General features: G+C 41.4%; 1 protein-coding gene across 4 annotated transcripts in view; it reads left to right on the forward strand.

Moving 5' to 3' along the window:
- The window catches only part of FGF12 (fibroblast growth factor 12), a 525,903-nt gene that overhangs the window by 151,609 nt on the left and 357,924 nt on the right, over positions 1–16,370 (forward strand). The window lies entirely within an intron of this gene.

The raw sequence follows: 16,370 nt of genomic DNA on the forward strand, positions 1-16,370 counted from the left end.
GATGGGGAGGTTATGGCTCTACCCCGTCACACACAGAGCAGGGCCCGTGGGGTAGGGGTTGAGGCGCCGCCCTCTATCACTCACAGAGCAGGGCCGATCAGGGGGTTGGGGCGCCGCAACCTGTCACATACAGAGCCGCAGGGCGATCAGGGGGTTTGAGTGCTGCCCCCTGTCATGCTGATCCCGGTGCCCGGAGGCCTCACGGCTCCGCCGATCCTGGTGCTGGGAGGCATATTACCCTTTTACTATATAGGATAGAGGTCTGGTGCACAGGTGGGTGCCGGCTGGTTTGCCCTGAAGGGTGTTCTGGATCAGGGTGGGGTCCCCACTGGGGTGCCTGGCCAGCCTGGTGAGGGGATGATGGCTGTTTGCAGCTGGTCACACACTCTTCAGGGTGGGGGTCCCCACTGGGGTGCCTGGCCAGTCTGGGTGAGGGGCTGAGGGCTGTTTTCAGGCTGACGGGTGACTGAAACTCCCAACTGCTCCTTTTTTTCTTTTTTTTTTTCTTTTTTATTCTGGGCCAGCTTTAGCTTTGAGGCTTGGCTCCAGCTCTTAGGCCTCCGCTGCTGAAAGCAGGTTTCTGGCCTTTGTTTACCTTCTGTATTTGAAACAATGTTGCGATCCTGCTGGCTGAAGCCCGGCGGACTAAAGCAGCTTTCTGGGGTTTTGTTAACTTCTACATTTGTAACATAGTTGCTTAGAGTTGCAGGTCAGAGGCCTGCAGCCGCAGGCGGGGAACGTTGGAGTCCTCTGTCACTGAAGCAAGCAAGCTTCATGTTAGTTTCAAGCTGCCTGGCTGCCGGCCACCATCTTGGCTGGCAGTTAATTTGCATATTGCCCTGATTAGCCAGTGGGAAGGGTAGCGGTCGTACGCTAATTACCATGTTTCTCTTTTATTAGATAGGATATATACACACACATAGTACCAAGTTTTAAAAGTACAAAATAAATTGTAGCCTAAAGTAAATCTCCTCTCTCTCCTATTCAGCATCCTAATCCTCCCTAAGACTATATCCAATATCAGTTTCTTTGTACCCTTTCAGAAAGAGTCCATTAATTTATAAACATAAGCAATGCACATTATTTTATTCCATCACACAGATTGTAACATAATTTAATATTCTTATACATGTGTGTTAAATTTTTTATATTATAAATTCATGTAATTAAATTTCAAACAATAAATTTCAGGGATCTTTCAGTACATATTGAGTTAATAATTTTTTAAAGTTCAAGACATTTCTTTGTAACAAGAGATGTGCCAAAATTCAATTAGTTCCCTATGAATGGATTAGTATCATTAGGATCAAATAGCATGTAATCGAAGTTGTACTGATATGTTGTGCAATTGTCACTAGCTTACCATCTGCAACCATATCAGGAAGCTAATATTTAGAAAAGACATTTGGGAGAAGTGGCTTTTTAAGTGTTGAAAGATGGAGACAAATTGCAATCCATAAATGTATTCAGTGTGTACTCTTTCCAAGAATGTAAGAGTTCCCATTTCTTTTACATTCTTTCTAGTACACTGGCCTATCAAACATTTTCATCTTTGAAACCTGAATAATTGAACAATGGTATCTTATTATTGATATATTTTATAGTTCTCTGAGTATGAGTGAATCTTATGAGTTATCATGTGTCTACAAGTGAATTATATTTCAGGCATAGGCCATATACTTACTCTAAATACTTTGTGGGTTATTGTTTTTGAATTTGGTGCATAATTGTAAAATATTTGCCAAATGAAAAATCCATATAACAGTCCCCATATTACTTTACTTCAGCAATATGAAATATCATCAATTTACTATTAATTTTATTATATCAATATTTAATTAATAAATTATTTATTACATGTTCTAGGTACTAAGATAAAATATGAAAGACAAAGATACCTAAAGTTGTAGGTATAGGAGCTCATAATCTCTTGAGGGAGGAGACATATGTACAAGCTGAATAAATCAGTTCCATGTTATGGAACAATATAATCTGTTATAGGAGCTCAGAAGTTGTAATTGATTTGGGGCAGAGTCAGGAAGCATCAGAAAAAAATTTCCCAGAGGGAGCTGGTAGGTCTTATGGTAAGTCTTAAAGAATGTGTGGGATTTGTAGGGTCAGAGAGAGTTGAGGTAGTAGAAGTGAGAATGTACATTTGGAACTGTGCCTGTATTCTGGTGATGAGTTTTGACTAATGAGCAAATGTTGCTTCCCTGAAATTCACAAGTATTGACTATCTTGGATTGATTGACTTCATATTTCTCACAATAAACAACTGATACTTGGCTCATAGAACTCATATTTAAAGGTTTTGTTTTTTTTTTAAATAGATGACAAGCTCTGCATCTATTCAAAACAACTCATTATAGTGTAATTAGAAGAGAATGGAAAACCTCAAATTGTAACAGCAAACTTTGAAGTATTATTTATTTGAAGATTGGGAACTGGGGCGGGAAGGTTGGAGGAAAATGCATGGAAGGTTTATATATTAACTGGACCTCAGAAGGTTTTATCAGAAAAGAACTGTAAAAGTAACAACATTATTTCTTGCCCCCCCTTTTTTTTGGTCTGCTATAGGATGTACTTAAGTTAAAGGAGAATTATTGCTCTATTTCTCATAGAGATGTGATGGGATATAGGACAGGATTGGAGGTAAATACAGAGTCTGAATATGGGTGCTGTATTTTTCAAAAGTGGTTTGTCCTTTAGTGGATACAGTATCTACTGGTATTCATTATGGGCAGAAAGTGAGATGGTAACATTTATTAAGCATTGGAAATTGTATATTTAAATGAGAGTACCTCCTTCAGTTTACCTCACATTTCTTAATCTATATAAAGCTTCTTCTAACTGCTTGTTTCTTCATCAAAAGATAGAATGAACCACCTTTTTTTTCTTTGTACCTTCACTGAGCTCTGCAGTCCTACCTGTATTGCAAAGCTGTGTTTTGCTTATGGTTGACACATCTCTCTTCCTTTACTGTCTTTTAGTGACTTAGTTTTAGTTTCAAATTATTTGTGGACTATATGAATGGATGAGTGACTGAATAAAAAGTCATCTTAAAACCTTACTCCCTGTTCCTATGAAAATGACCTTGTTTTGAACTCCTATCTAAATAAATGTTTAAATTAGTATAATTTAATTTCAGGACCCTCCCTGGTGGCAATTTCTGGTCTTTTAAAAGTGGGTATTTTTTTCTAATAAAAATAAGAAAGTAATGTAAACAGGCAATTCCTTTGAAAAATAAAAAATGTTCAAACTCATAATTAGAGACATGCAAATTAAAATGACATTTCAATTAAACTGACAAAAATAAAAATGTAGCATAATCCATTCTATGGGTGGGGCTGTGGAGAAAGCTGAACTCTCACACAAGGAATTTAGACAAGGCTCTTAGAAACATACAGATGTTTTACATAGTCAAATAATAGAAAAATCACTAAAATTAATTTTAAATAATTAAAATCAACCAGTATGGAATATAAGTAATAATAAATACATGTAACTCAGTTACAAATGAATAAGCTACACTGAAAAGGATAAGGAACAAAGAACTAATCTAAGTCCCTTTGAAAAAATACTATTTTGACTATCAATTGTAAAAAGCCTAAAGATAAATAACATCACTTCTGTGACATTCTCGCCAAAATTAATAACTGTTGACAAATCATTAGAAAATACCAGAGAAATCCAAATCAAAAGACATTCAACAAAACATTGGACCACTATTTATTAAAAACGTCAAGGTCTTGAAGTGAAGAAGAGATGGAGGATTTGTCATGAATTTAAGAAGATTAAGGAGACAACTCAATGCAAAGTGGATCCTAGATGGATCCTGAAACAGAAAAAGAACATTGGCTGGGGGTAGGGGTGAGGGTGGGGGGTGGGGGAGTGGGGAAGGCACTGGTGAAAGCTTGTAGCTTATTCAATAGCATGGTGCCAGCGTAAATGTTCTGGTTTTGATAACTGTACACTGGTTATGTAAGTTGTTAACATCAGGAGTTGAGTGAAGAGTATATATGAACTCTGTATTATTTTGCAACATTTCTGTAAGTCTAAATTTATTTCAAAATAAATAGTGTGGAGAAGAAATAGAATTAAAAAAAAGTACAAGAGGAAGAACATAAATTTTTAAAAAACCCATGTGTTTTCATTTTTGATAATAGTTAAAAGTTATTTAGACTCCAAGTCATTAATAAAGTAAGTCAGCTGTTAGTGGCAGTTTTTGTCCTATTATCTAATAAAATTGATTTTATTGCTGTCTTTTGTGTCCCTGCCACTATCACAAAAAGTACCATAGACTGGGTGTCTTAAACAACAAACGTTTGTTTCTCACAGTTCTGGAGGCTGGCAAGTCCAAGGTCAAGCGCCAAGATCTTGCATCTGGTGAGGACCGGCTTCCTAGTTCATAGATGACCATTTTCTTGCTGTGCCCTCCCAGGGTGAAAGGGGAGAGGTAACTCTGTGGAATCTCCATTTAAAGGGCACTGATCTCATTCATGATCTTAAAGCTTCCCAAAGGCCCCATCTCTTAATACCTGGGGGATTAGGAAATCAATTTATGAATTTGGGGATACAGAGAGTCAGTCTATGGCAGTTGCCTATTGAAATTGGATTTGAAGGTATTTCTAAGACATGCAGTTTATACCATAGCAGCCAGTGGACTATACATATCACACTGATGTTGATCTTTTAGCTTATGTGTTGCTGAAGTTTCTTTGTGAAGATTTAAGTTGCTTTCCGTTTGATAGACATTTTGCTATTAGTATACTCATTAAGAGTTTTTGACCTGGCAAATTTTTGAAAATGTTATTACTCATTCATTGTAGGCTTCCAAGCAGAAAAAATGCACTGATTAATTGCACAGCTGATGCCAAGAGTCAACAGATTCCCATGTTTCATATGAACAGAAAATGTCTTAGATAAGTCACCACTTAAAAATCTCAGAACTCCCACAGACACTTACTAATTCCTGCAAACTGTAACTCTTTATAAAAAGGAAAAATTTAGATACTAGGAATTGAAACAAGCTCACCTATCATTATGTACCAGATTTTCTAATCCCTCTTAGAAAATTATTCTTTCATTTTTCAACCACATTGGTGAGTCACTTGCTAGAGTTGGTCCAAGGTCAATTCAAAAAGAGAAAGAAGGCCTAACTTAAGGAAACCTCAATTAGAGACAGATACATGATTTAAAATTTGGGCATTGAAATAATAATATATCTTGAATTTAAAATTTAAAAATGTAATTCCCAGAACAACTTTGATTTTGGGTTATAGAATAATACAAACAGAAAGGAGAAAATTTGGACGTTTTGCTTAAACTAACTTTTGCCACTTTATTACTATCCATTGTGCTCCGGCTACATCATTTGTTTTGTTTTGTCTTATGTTTGGATGTTATGGTACCTGCAAAAATGTGTTTTCCGTAAGTTCTGCCCAGCATACTTTAGGAAGATGGCATCTATGTACCTAATTGTGGAACCAGATGTCACCATAGGAGTTGCTTTAACAAGCATGTACATTGAAGTTCTGATAAGGGTAAGAACCTTTTTTTTTTATTTTTAACTAAGTTTGAGTAATAAAATTCTAGTGATCAATTCCCTTTTAATCTACTTTGATGACATGTTCATAATATATAGTCAGAAAATATTTCGCATTAAAATATTATGTGCTCTCTTTGGTTTAATCTGAGCTCACTTGAGAGTTCAATATCAACAACAAAAATCTGTCCATGTGAGCCCTCAGTCTGTTTTTACAGCTACTGTGATGATTAATTTTCTTTGTGATGAATACACTTGACCGAAAGTATCACTTCAACAGCCATTTAAACAAGACAGCGGGCCACCTGAATATTAATTATGACAGCTTTCTTGTTCTGCCATCTAAGAGTTGACAGTCTTATTGAGGAGGTAGAAGATTTGCCTGCAATGACTAAAAGGGCCAGTATGTTAAACCACCGAGGAGCACCTAGAACCCGGAAAATTGGGAATAGCACCTTATCTTGTAAAGATAATAAAAATCTTCCAAGCACTTTCACGCCTTTCACCACATTGAATCCTTGCAATGACCCTGCCAGGTAGGCAGACAGGAGAGGCTCATTATAAATATGAAAAGTGAATCTCTGGACAAGCATGTGTGTTTCAAAATCACACATGGACCTGCTTGCTCTGCTCTGCTTCCTTTGAGGGAATCAGGCCTTTGTCCTATTTTTATTGTTATTATTATGTTCAAGGAATAACATTTATCTCAAATTAAAGAAATAGCTCTAGCACTGGGCTCCAGAGCAGGAGCGCTCTACCGGAAAGCTCTGCCTGTGCTGCAGCACGAAGGACTATTTTTAGGTGTTTTTCTTTTGCTAATTGCCTCTCCCTCTGTGGGGAATTTCTATGGTAGAATCCCCAGACAGCCCAAGTTTCTCACTAATTCCCGAAGAGACCGGAAAGAGGAGGGCCATGACCCAGGCTGCCCAGTGATGACATCCTGGTGGCATTAGCAAGACCTTCCAGGACCTTGCAGCCCACAGAGCTTAGGTGGTTCCACTGAATAACAATTCTAAGAGATGACTGGAAGAAAGGTCTGGATATACCTCCTTGAGTCTTGGAAATGCCTCTAATGACCGTGCCTGGTTGGAGCTTAATTCTGAAAGGAAGTAAGAGAATGTGGAGCCAGGATGGTTGTGGGCTCGGGGCCCTCCAGATGTTCTGGCTTTCTTCTAACACCTTTGAGGGGAAGAAGGAAGAGACTTCTGAAAGAATAATTTTCCAGGCAACTTCAACCTTAAATCTCAACTATTAGGGAACATCATAGGAACTGTGAAGGTTTAGCCTACAGAAGAGAAAAAGAAAAGTGGTGATGAAAACCAATTTTACTCCCTTGCCAGGAAGAGATGACCAGCTAGTGCTAGGTGGCCTTGGGACAATGGGTAGAACAAAGATGAAGTTTCTGGCTGAGTGTCAGTGTAAACCTTCTAACAGGTTTTATACAATGAACTACCTTGGAAACTGGTGAGTTCCTTTTAAGTGGATTTTTTTTTTTTTTTTTTTAATTTCAGAGAGGAAGGAGAGGGAGAGAGAGATAGAAACATCAATGATGAGAGAGAGTCACTGATTGGCTGCTCCCTGCAGGGCCTCACACTGGGGATGGAGCCTCCAACCCAGGTATATGCCCTGACCCATCATCCGAACCATGACCTCCTGGTTCATAGGTCTAGGCTCAACCCCTGAGCCACTCCGGTTGGGGGTGGTAAGTTCTTGATACCTGAACTATTCACTAGTTCCTCATACCTGAACTGTGGACACTAGCATGGACCCTGCATTCATCGGAAAGTGAAAGTGATTGAAAACCCTACAGGTGGGGAGCTAAGCAATCGTTGTTAACACTATTATAGCACCTATTTTACATCAAGTGTTTGCTTAACCCTCAGCAAGGGGTGTAGAAAGTAGACACTATTAACGTTCTTTTAGAGGTGTGGAACTTGAGGCACAGAGAGGTTAAAAAATGTGTTCAAGGCCACATAACTAGTAAGTATTTGAATTTAAGCTATTTGTCTCTGGCATCTGTACTCTTAATCACCTGCTATATTGCTGTGTCCTCTCTGGCCCCCCTTGCCCTGAGATTCCAGGGTCCAGCCCTTCCTGCCGGAGCATCCCTTCCGCCGGATTATTTGTAGGCTTCACTTGTAAGCCTTCCAAAATGGCTTTGAAGGCCTCCTCTGAGAGCAAACAAAAGAACCAGCCAACCAACCAATAAATAAGTAAAGTCAAAGAGGTTTCTGGTGAAAAAAATCGTCAAGGCCTTTACACCTACAAGGAAGATCCCTGGTCATCTTGGGCCAGGTGGTTCAGTCAGAGCTGATCAGAATAGTGCGCCTAAGTGTAGTGTTATTTTCTGATTTCCTTCCTCCTCTGCCTCTCCCTCTGCCTTCCCTTCTGGCGCCCCCCAACCCCCAACCCCCCCCCCCCCCCCCCCCCCCCGCACCTGCCTTCCCACTGCACCTGTGCTAAGCTTTTCCAGGAGACTGGAAGGCACGAAGCTAACAACTGTCTATCCCACACCCTCTCCCCGCCCTGATTTACACAGGGGGAGAGTGACTTACCCAAGGTCACCGAGCCCCATCACAAAATCCAGGTGTGCAGACTCCCACATCAGGGCTCCGCCCACACCCAGACACACCTTCGCTCTCCTCGCCCGCACCCAAGAGTTTTCTTTATTCCCCATCCCCTCCTCCCCATCCCCACCCCCCGGGTCCCTGGAGTCGCTTCTGACGCTTTGCAGGCTCCAGGGTCCAGCTCTTCCTGCCGGCGCATCCCTTCCGCCGGATTCTCACGCCGAGTCGCCCTCCGCACGCGCGCAGGCGGCGGGGGCCCAGGGTTCACCGCCCCACGCTGAGATCGGGAGCAGAAGGGGTGCCCGGAGCCACCAGGCCAGAAGGCCAGGCCCCTCTAGGGACCCCGCCCTCGTCCCCCGGGGTGCCAGCTCCTGGAAAGGGTGCCGGCACCTAGAAAGGGCACCGACCCAGTCACCTTCCTGTCCGCAGACCAGACGCTTCCTGGAGAAGTCCCAGTGTCAGGTGCGATCCCACCGGGTGTGGCCGCGCCCGTGGCTCCCCGGGGGCTGCCCCCGCCCGCCGCACTTCCTCCGCCCGGACACCGCGCCCCCGTGCCCCGCGCCCCGGTCCTGCCCGGCCGCGCTGCGAGCTGCTCTGCACCCGGGACGCGCGCACCATGGACCCGGGAGCCGGCTCTCCAGCACCGGCCGCCTTTAGGTTGGACCATTAGCGGAGGTGGGCGGGGAGTGGCCGCACCCCACACGCGCGCTTCTCCATGAAGGTTCTTGAGCTTTCTTTGAGGAAAGGAGTGCATATGCTGCAGTGTCTCTGTGGAAGGAGCCTGAGGACCAGCAACAGCCTAAGCGGTGAGCCCGTGTTCTTTCCTTGGCCCTCGAACACCCCCTCCCTCCTCCTGGCCCCTCTCCTTTCCCCTCCGCGCCTCTATTCCGCGGGGTCGGTGGCGGTGGTGGAAGGAAGGCGTTTCCTTGCTGGGGCCCGATGATGGCCCTGCCGCGAGTTGTCTTTTTTTTTTTTTTAAGCCCTGAAGTCATCAGCGCTTTATAGAATGCTTCAGCTGTCACCTAGCGCCCGCCCTGGAACCTCGGTCTCTGCGAGGGGTGCGTTAGGTGACCTGCTTTCCACCGCCTCGCGGCTCTCTCCTTGTGACTTGCGACTTGGAGTTGCTCTGCCTCCTCGGAGAAGTTGCGGGTGCGCCGGGCGGGAGAGGGGACTTTAAACAGGTGGCTGGCGAGGCAGGTATCTTTTCTTTTTCTGGCTTTGTCTGAGAAGTAGCCTTCTGGCCATCTCCGGGGAGTGCGGTTTGCCCCGGAGATCGAGCAGGTTCTGCGCTCCTTGCGGAAACAGGAGAGTTCCAATTAGTTTGAGGCTTAACCGTCCAGTACCCCCACCTCCCCCCAGGGAAGGCACAGGGAGGGAAAGAAAGAAAAGCAGGCCCTTTAAATGACCAGCAATTTTGAGAAAAATAAATAAAAACAATCAAACTAAAACCAAATACGTGAAATTCTTTTGTGTGAAAGCCTTGGGGATGGTGCGCTGTTTCACATTTTGCATTGTCCATCTCTTTCTTTTAGGGTGTAAATTCTCTTTAAAATGATTATGTCTAGTAATTTTGCAAGTACTAATCCACTTTTTGTGTCTTGGATTTTCTCTTACAAAATTGTGTGTGGGGGGGGGGGGGGGGGAGGTTGGGCGTGAGGGCAGAGGAAAAGTACACCCCTTTCCTCTGTCTAAACAAATGTCTCTTTTTAAACTAAAGGTTTTGGGGACCATGAATTGCAAAAAGCTTTAATGTTCAAAAATTTAACAATGTTATAATAGGTGTCATGTTTAAAACTTCATTCCTATATTATTCTGGTGAATCTGACTCACTTGGTTACTTATCTATTTTCACTCTGATCTAGAGCTATGAAGATTGTATTTGGGAAGATTAGAGTATGTATAGATTTCATTCATCCTTTATAAAACTTTGACTTTCTGGTTACTTATCACTCTAAATACAAAATAAAACCAGTTTAAAAGAACTAATTTGATAATTTAACTATATATGAGATATGAGAATATACACTTGTGAAATGAAATCAGCCGTGAGATCTCATGTTTTTACTTTTATTCAATTCAGAAAATTATGTAAACATAATTTTTTTTGCACCTATGTTTATAAGTGATTTCAAGCCACTACATTCTAAACTAACATGATCGATGTTGAAGTTTTATGTTTTGAAAATACATATTTCAGGAGTCCAATAGAGATGTATTTTAATATTATTTCAATTTTCCTTTTCTACATTAAATGAAATGTGAATGGATTGTAACTTAATGTGTTTCCTACATAGGCTGCCCAATCACATATGTTATCATTTCTGTTTGGATCTGTTACTATTTCAGAAACTGACTTTACAGGTAAATTGAATATGTTACCTCTTTTAGACAGGGTATGTCCTCATTTAAAAACAGGTAACATATTCAATTTACCTGTAAAGTCAGTTTCCCAAATAGTAACAGATCCAAACAAAATTGATAACATATCATTTGGCACCATAGGTTGTTGCAAGATCATGTGACATACAGAAGACCTAGTTATAAGGCAGTCTTTTGCAACAGCATGGCTGGACCTGGAGATTATTATGCTAAGTAAAATAAGCCACACCAGTACCCTATGATCTCACTTATATGTGGAATCTAATGAACAAAATAAACTGATGAACAAAACAGAACCAGAGGCATGGATACATGGAACAGACTGACAGAGGTCAGAGGGGAGGGAGTTGGTGGGGGACTGGATAAAAGAAGTTGAAAAGATAGGCCAAAGAACATATATGCATAGCCAATGAACACTGACGACAGTGTGATGATGGCCAGAGGCAGGGTGCGGGGCAAGGGCTGAGTCCTGGTGGGTAAAGTGTGTGTGTGTGTGTGTGGTGGGGGGTGAGGGGCTGGTAGGGGGAGGGCAGGGATGCGGCACATCTGTAATAGTGTCAACAATCACAAAACTCACTAAGAGTTTTGAATTTAGTATTATTATATTTAAAAAAGTGGAAATAATGATAGCTCTAGCCTGGTTTCTATCTTATTTAATCTTAGATTTAACATGTGATCCTATGGAAATTGTTGCACTTTATTTATACATGCATGTTTACTTAGTGGAATAATTGGTTATACTGGGGAACTATCACTCCAGGGGAATTCTTTTAAAATGGTGTAGTCACAGTAGTGAAGATAAAGACTCATCTACACCCTTCCCACAGACAGAGGTAATACGTAGATTATAGATTGTTTCTGGGAACTACATTGCCTTTGCTTAAATTGTGGCTTTTCTTAGTTTATGATCTTTATAACTTTTATATGTTCCTGCTATTCCTCATTCAGAGCATAAATTACTAAGGTAATGGTACGTACCTCATAGGTTGTTGTAAAAATTGAATGACTTAATAATAGCTAAAGCTTTATTGAGCTTTCACAATATGTCAGGCATTGTTCTGAGAACTTTGAGCTTATCATATACATGTCCTGTATATTTTAGATATTATTGTGTTCCATTTTAAAATTTATTTCATGTGACTTATGCCATTAGCATGACATTACAGCAATTCTGCATTATGCCCAGTGTGCACATGCAAATTGAGGTAAAGACATCAGCTACATTTCCATGGAGCAGTTTATGAGAATAGAGCTGGAATTCACTATTTCAATTTTTCAAACTTTCCTAAAGAGCCATACAATAATACCGGTATTTGGAACTGTGTCAGCATGGCGTAGAAATTTTTATGCCAGCTATTTCTTCCCCATTACTTTAGGGTTGAGGGAAGTGAGAACCACTGGAGAACAGTGACATAATTTTTCTAAGAGACTAAGAGATTCTATTTTTGTGTGTGTTAATCCTCACCCAAGGATATTTTTCCATTGATTTTTAGAGAGAGTGGAAGGAGTCGGGGAGTCAGAGAGAAAGAGAAACATTGATGAGAGAGAGACACATCGATTGGTTGCCTCGAGCAAGCTGCCAGACTAGGCCAGGGATCAAGCCTACAACCAATGTACCAGGTATGAGCCCTTGACCAGAATCAAACCCAGGACCCTTCAGTACATGGGCCAATGCTCTATCCACTGAGCTAAACCAGCAAGGGCAAAGAGCTTCTATTAATGGATTGCTGAATTTTTGGAATTGTAAACATTTCAATATTTTATTTAGCCATTATTAAACAAATAGAGTTAAAATACAAAATAATTATTACTAACATTTGAGCTTCTTAGTGTAATTAAAATATTTTATTTCTCTTGTCTTTTCTCTTCATTTTCAATTATTAATATTTTGTCTAATTTATCTCCTTATATTAGTTTAGAAATGTTTTGTACTTCAGGAGGATGGAGCTAGCATGAGCTATCAAAGAAGACAATCTTAGACAAGGTTAAGTGGATTGTTTAAGACTATTTCTCAGTGTCTTATGATTCTCTTTTTCTATTTTTTAAATTTATCTTTGTTGTTGAAAGTATTACAGATGTCCCCATTTTTCTCCATTGACTCCTTCTCCACCCTGACACCCCCCCCACCCCCCCGCCACTGCTGCAGGGCCTTCACTGCCCTATTTTCTGTCTATGGGTTATGCACATATGGATACAAGTTCTTTGGTTAATCTCTGCCTTCCACCAATGATTTTTTTTTTTTTTAGCAGGGGGAGCCTATCCATTAAAAGACAGATAAGTTTAAAATTCTACACAATTCTACTCATAGTATATGGCACTTCTATTAACCTGATACAGTACTAAGTTTTTAGTTCAAAGGGAGAGTAAAGCAGCTTCATTTTTCTCTATAGATAGGGACCTTTGCAAAGAACAAAGGAGAGTAGGGATTAAAACAGCAGCTTACTGCCTGCATTCCTCTCAATATCTAATTGGGAGGAAAGCAGACGCATTGTATCAAAGGAGGGTGGTTCTCATCACTTCTGTGCATCACTAAGGTATAAAAGAGGGGTTCCTATCCTAACAGCCAGGCTCTTGGGAAAGCTGTGTTAGGGCTCCACCTAATACTAGGTCCCTACAATAGTAATGTGTGTGTGAGTGTGTGTACAAGTGGACACAACTGGACAGGGGGAGCACTGTGCTCATCTTACCACCTTAAGCTATTTCAAAAAATCAGCCAACTGGCTCTCCTCCTTCTGTGTACAGTCATAATTATTCTACAATATTCGGTCAGTTAGGGGCTACTCAACCTGGTAGCTTGGGGAATTATCAGATGTCTAGAGATTGAACTATACAGTCACATTAAATGGCCTTGGTGTGGGATTGAAACACTCCGGGCAAAAGTAATTTATCAGCCCGCTGAAAAACACATAACTAAAAAAAACCAGTTACAATCATACCTTAAAGTATAATACTGGCATCTAAATTGAAACTGCCCACTTACAGGTTGCATCAGCTGGTTGTATATCTAAGGGATATAGGCTTTGAATACTCTAAAGGACAATGAAGTGATCTAAGAAAGAACGTTTGTTTGTAAAGTGGTTATTGCTTTATGCTTATTTCCCAGGGAGGGATTCTCTATAAAGACACAATTATACAATTGTTTTCAGCATCACACTACCCTTACTCCTAAGGATTCATATAGTCATTTAATCTCTTTTTTTTCCTTCGGAGATGTGGGTAACAGGTGCCCTCCAAAATTGAGACAAATGACAATAATATATTTATAAACTGAAGATATTTTAAATTCAAATTCAATCTTCAGAAATCCACCAAATAAAGAAATAAATGACAAAATCCACCTCCTGAAGCCATGTACTCAGGTGCTCATACTGTTTTAATTTTGAAATATGGGTCACTTCAGTACGTAGCTGCCTTCAATGATCCAATCTTGGAAAGCTTGATTAAAGGATAAATGATTTATTCATGGCAATTATCTTTGTTGTAGAATCATTTTTTGAGCTGTTTTTATGTCCTGAGCTTAAAATTTTTCACTATTTTGCCCTAACTGGTTTGACTCAGTGGATAGAGCGTTGGCCTGCAGACTGAAAGGTCCCAGGTTCGATTCCGGTCAAGGGCATGTACCTTGGTTGTGGGCACATCCCCAGTAGGGGGTGTGGAGGAGGCAGCTGATCGATGTTTCTCTCTCATCGATGTGTCTAACTCTCTGTCCCTCTCTCTCCCTCTCTGTAAAAAAATCAATAAAATATGTTTAAAATTTTTTTTTTCACTATTTCAATGATGCTTCAATGGCTACAGTGATATGAGTTATGTAATATACCACATATCCATAACTTTCCTATGGCTTTCATTTCCAAAGGGATTTTTTGTTGTTGTTTTACATGAGCTTTTTAATGTTAATTAATGTCAAAAAGCAGAACTTAGTGCTTCTTGTTAGTTCATTTACCTTAAAGTACTTAATAAACAAGCCATTTGCTAAGTGCCTACTGTATGCAAATGTAATAGTCATTACAATTTTTCACCCAGTCTTTTGGATTGTTTTCTTGAGCATATTAGGATATGATCATCTGACTTGCACTATTAGCCCATGTCATGTGAACAGAAGTGACAGGCCTCACTTCCATGTGGAAGCTTTCATAGAGTTAGAGCACAGTTCACCTCAGGCTTTCCTTCTGATGATGTTCCAAGGAATGGTTGCTCCATCAGCCTATATTCCTGAGTGTCTGTAATAAACAGAGCCCCACTATGTGAACCATGTTGAGCATTTCGCATAAATGAGAAGTGAATACTTCTTTTTTAAGTAACTTAGATTTTTGAGTTCAATCATCATCTGACCTACCCCGATTGACATAGTCAGGCCAGAGAGTTTAAAATAATAAAATTAAATGGAAGATTATTGGGCGATGTTTAAAGGTCTTTACAATCACATACTCCAATTTCTCCATGATATCATCTTTGGTATATAACAAATAGATGTATTGGTTTTCTTTCATAACCTTAGGATAATTAATTTACCTTACCAAAGTATGAGGCTTTATCATCAATCACCCTTGTAGTTAGTGTGTTTCCTGAGCTTAGTGGGTACATTGTTTCTTAAATGATATTTATCTTTTCCCCAAAGATATAATGAAGCTCCACTGATGTTTCTGAGATTATTCTTTCAAAGTTGTACTTTCATTGCAAGGCCCTTAAAGACTCAGTTGCTCCTGACCACTTATTATGAAACTAGAGGCCCGGTGCACGAAATTTGTGCACTGGTGTGGGGGAGGGGTGTCCCTCAGCCCAGCCTGCACCCTGTCCAATCTGGGACCCCTTGGTGAATGTCCGACTGCTGGTTTAGGCCTGATACCTGTGGGATCGGGCCTAAACCAGCAGTTGGATGTCCCTCTCACAATCTGGGACTGCTGGCTCCCAACTGCTTCCCTGCCTGCCTGCCTGATTGCCCATAGCCGCTTCTGCCTGCCAGCCTGATCACCACCCCCCCGCCCCCAACCACTCCCCTGCCAGCCTGATCGATGCCTAACTGCTCCCCTGCCAGCCTGATTGCCCCCAACTGCCCTCCCCTGCTGGCCTGATCACCCACCTTGTGGTGGCTATCTTGTGATCACATGGGGGTGGCCATCTTGTGCAAGGGTGTGGTGGTCAATTTGCATAATACCTCTTTATTATATAGGATAGCAACAATGTGACAGCTCTGGTCACTACTATAGTTTTGCTTCTCCCAGCTTATAAACTAAGAACCACGTGCAGAGAAGAAAATCAGGTACTTTACAGCGATGGGGTTGGGCTGAATGCTCTCATCTGAGTCATAGACCATCAATCAATTTGCCTGGCTCTGGGTTAAGTACAGCAAAAGAGAAGAGGGAGGTGAGACTTTTTCAGAAACATAAGATATTTGTGTCATGCCAACTAGCCCTCCACAGTTGGCACCCCTTCTTTCTTTCTCCCCTTTTCCATCTGAATATAGAAAATTAAAGAAACATGTTTCTGTTTTCAGGGATTGCCATTTTTTCAATCCAGATAACACTTCTTAATCCTATATAATAAAAGCCTAGGTGGCATCACGTGCAACGTCATCACAATATGGCTGCCACAAGATAGCCACCACAAGATGGCTGGCAGGGGAGGGTAGTTGGGAGCAATCAGGCCGGCAGGGGAGGGCAGTTGGAGGTGAACAGGCCAGCAGCAGAGGGCAGTTGGGGGCAATCAGGCTAGCAGGGGAGGGCAGTTGGGGGCAATCAGGCTGGCAGGGAAGGGCAGTTGGGGGTGATTGGGCTGGCAGGGGAGGGCAGTTGGGGGTGATTGGGCCAGCAGGGGAGCAGTTAGGCATCAATCAGTTTGGCAGGGGAACAATTAGGGCAGTGGTTCTCAACCTGTGGGTC

Source organism: Myotis myotis, unplaced genomic scaffold (assembly GCF_014108235.1).
Source record: "Myotis myotis isolate mMyoMyo1 unplaced genomic scaffold, mMyoMyo1.p scaffold_m19_p_2, whole genome shotgun sequence".
NCBI lineage: Eukaryota > Metazoa > Chordata > Mammalia > Chiroptera > Vespertilionidae > Myotis > Myotis myotis.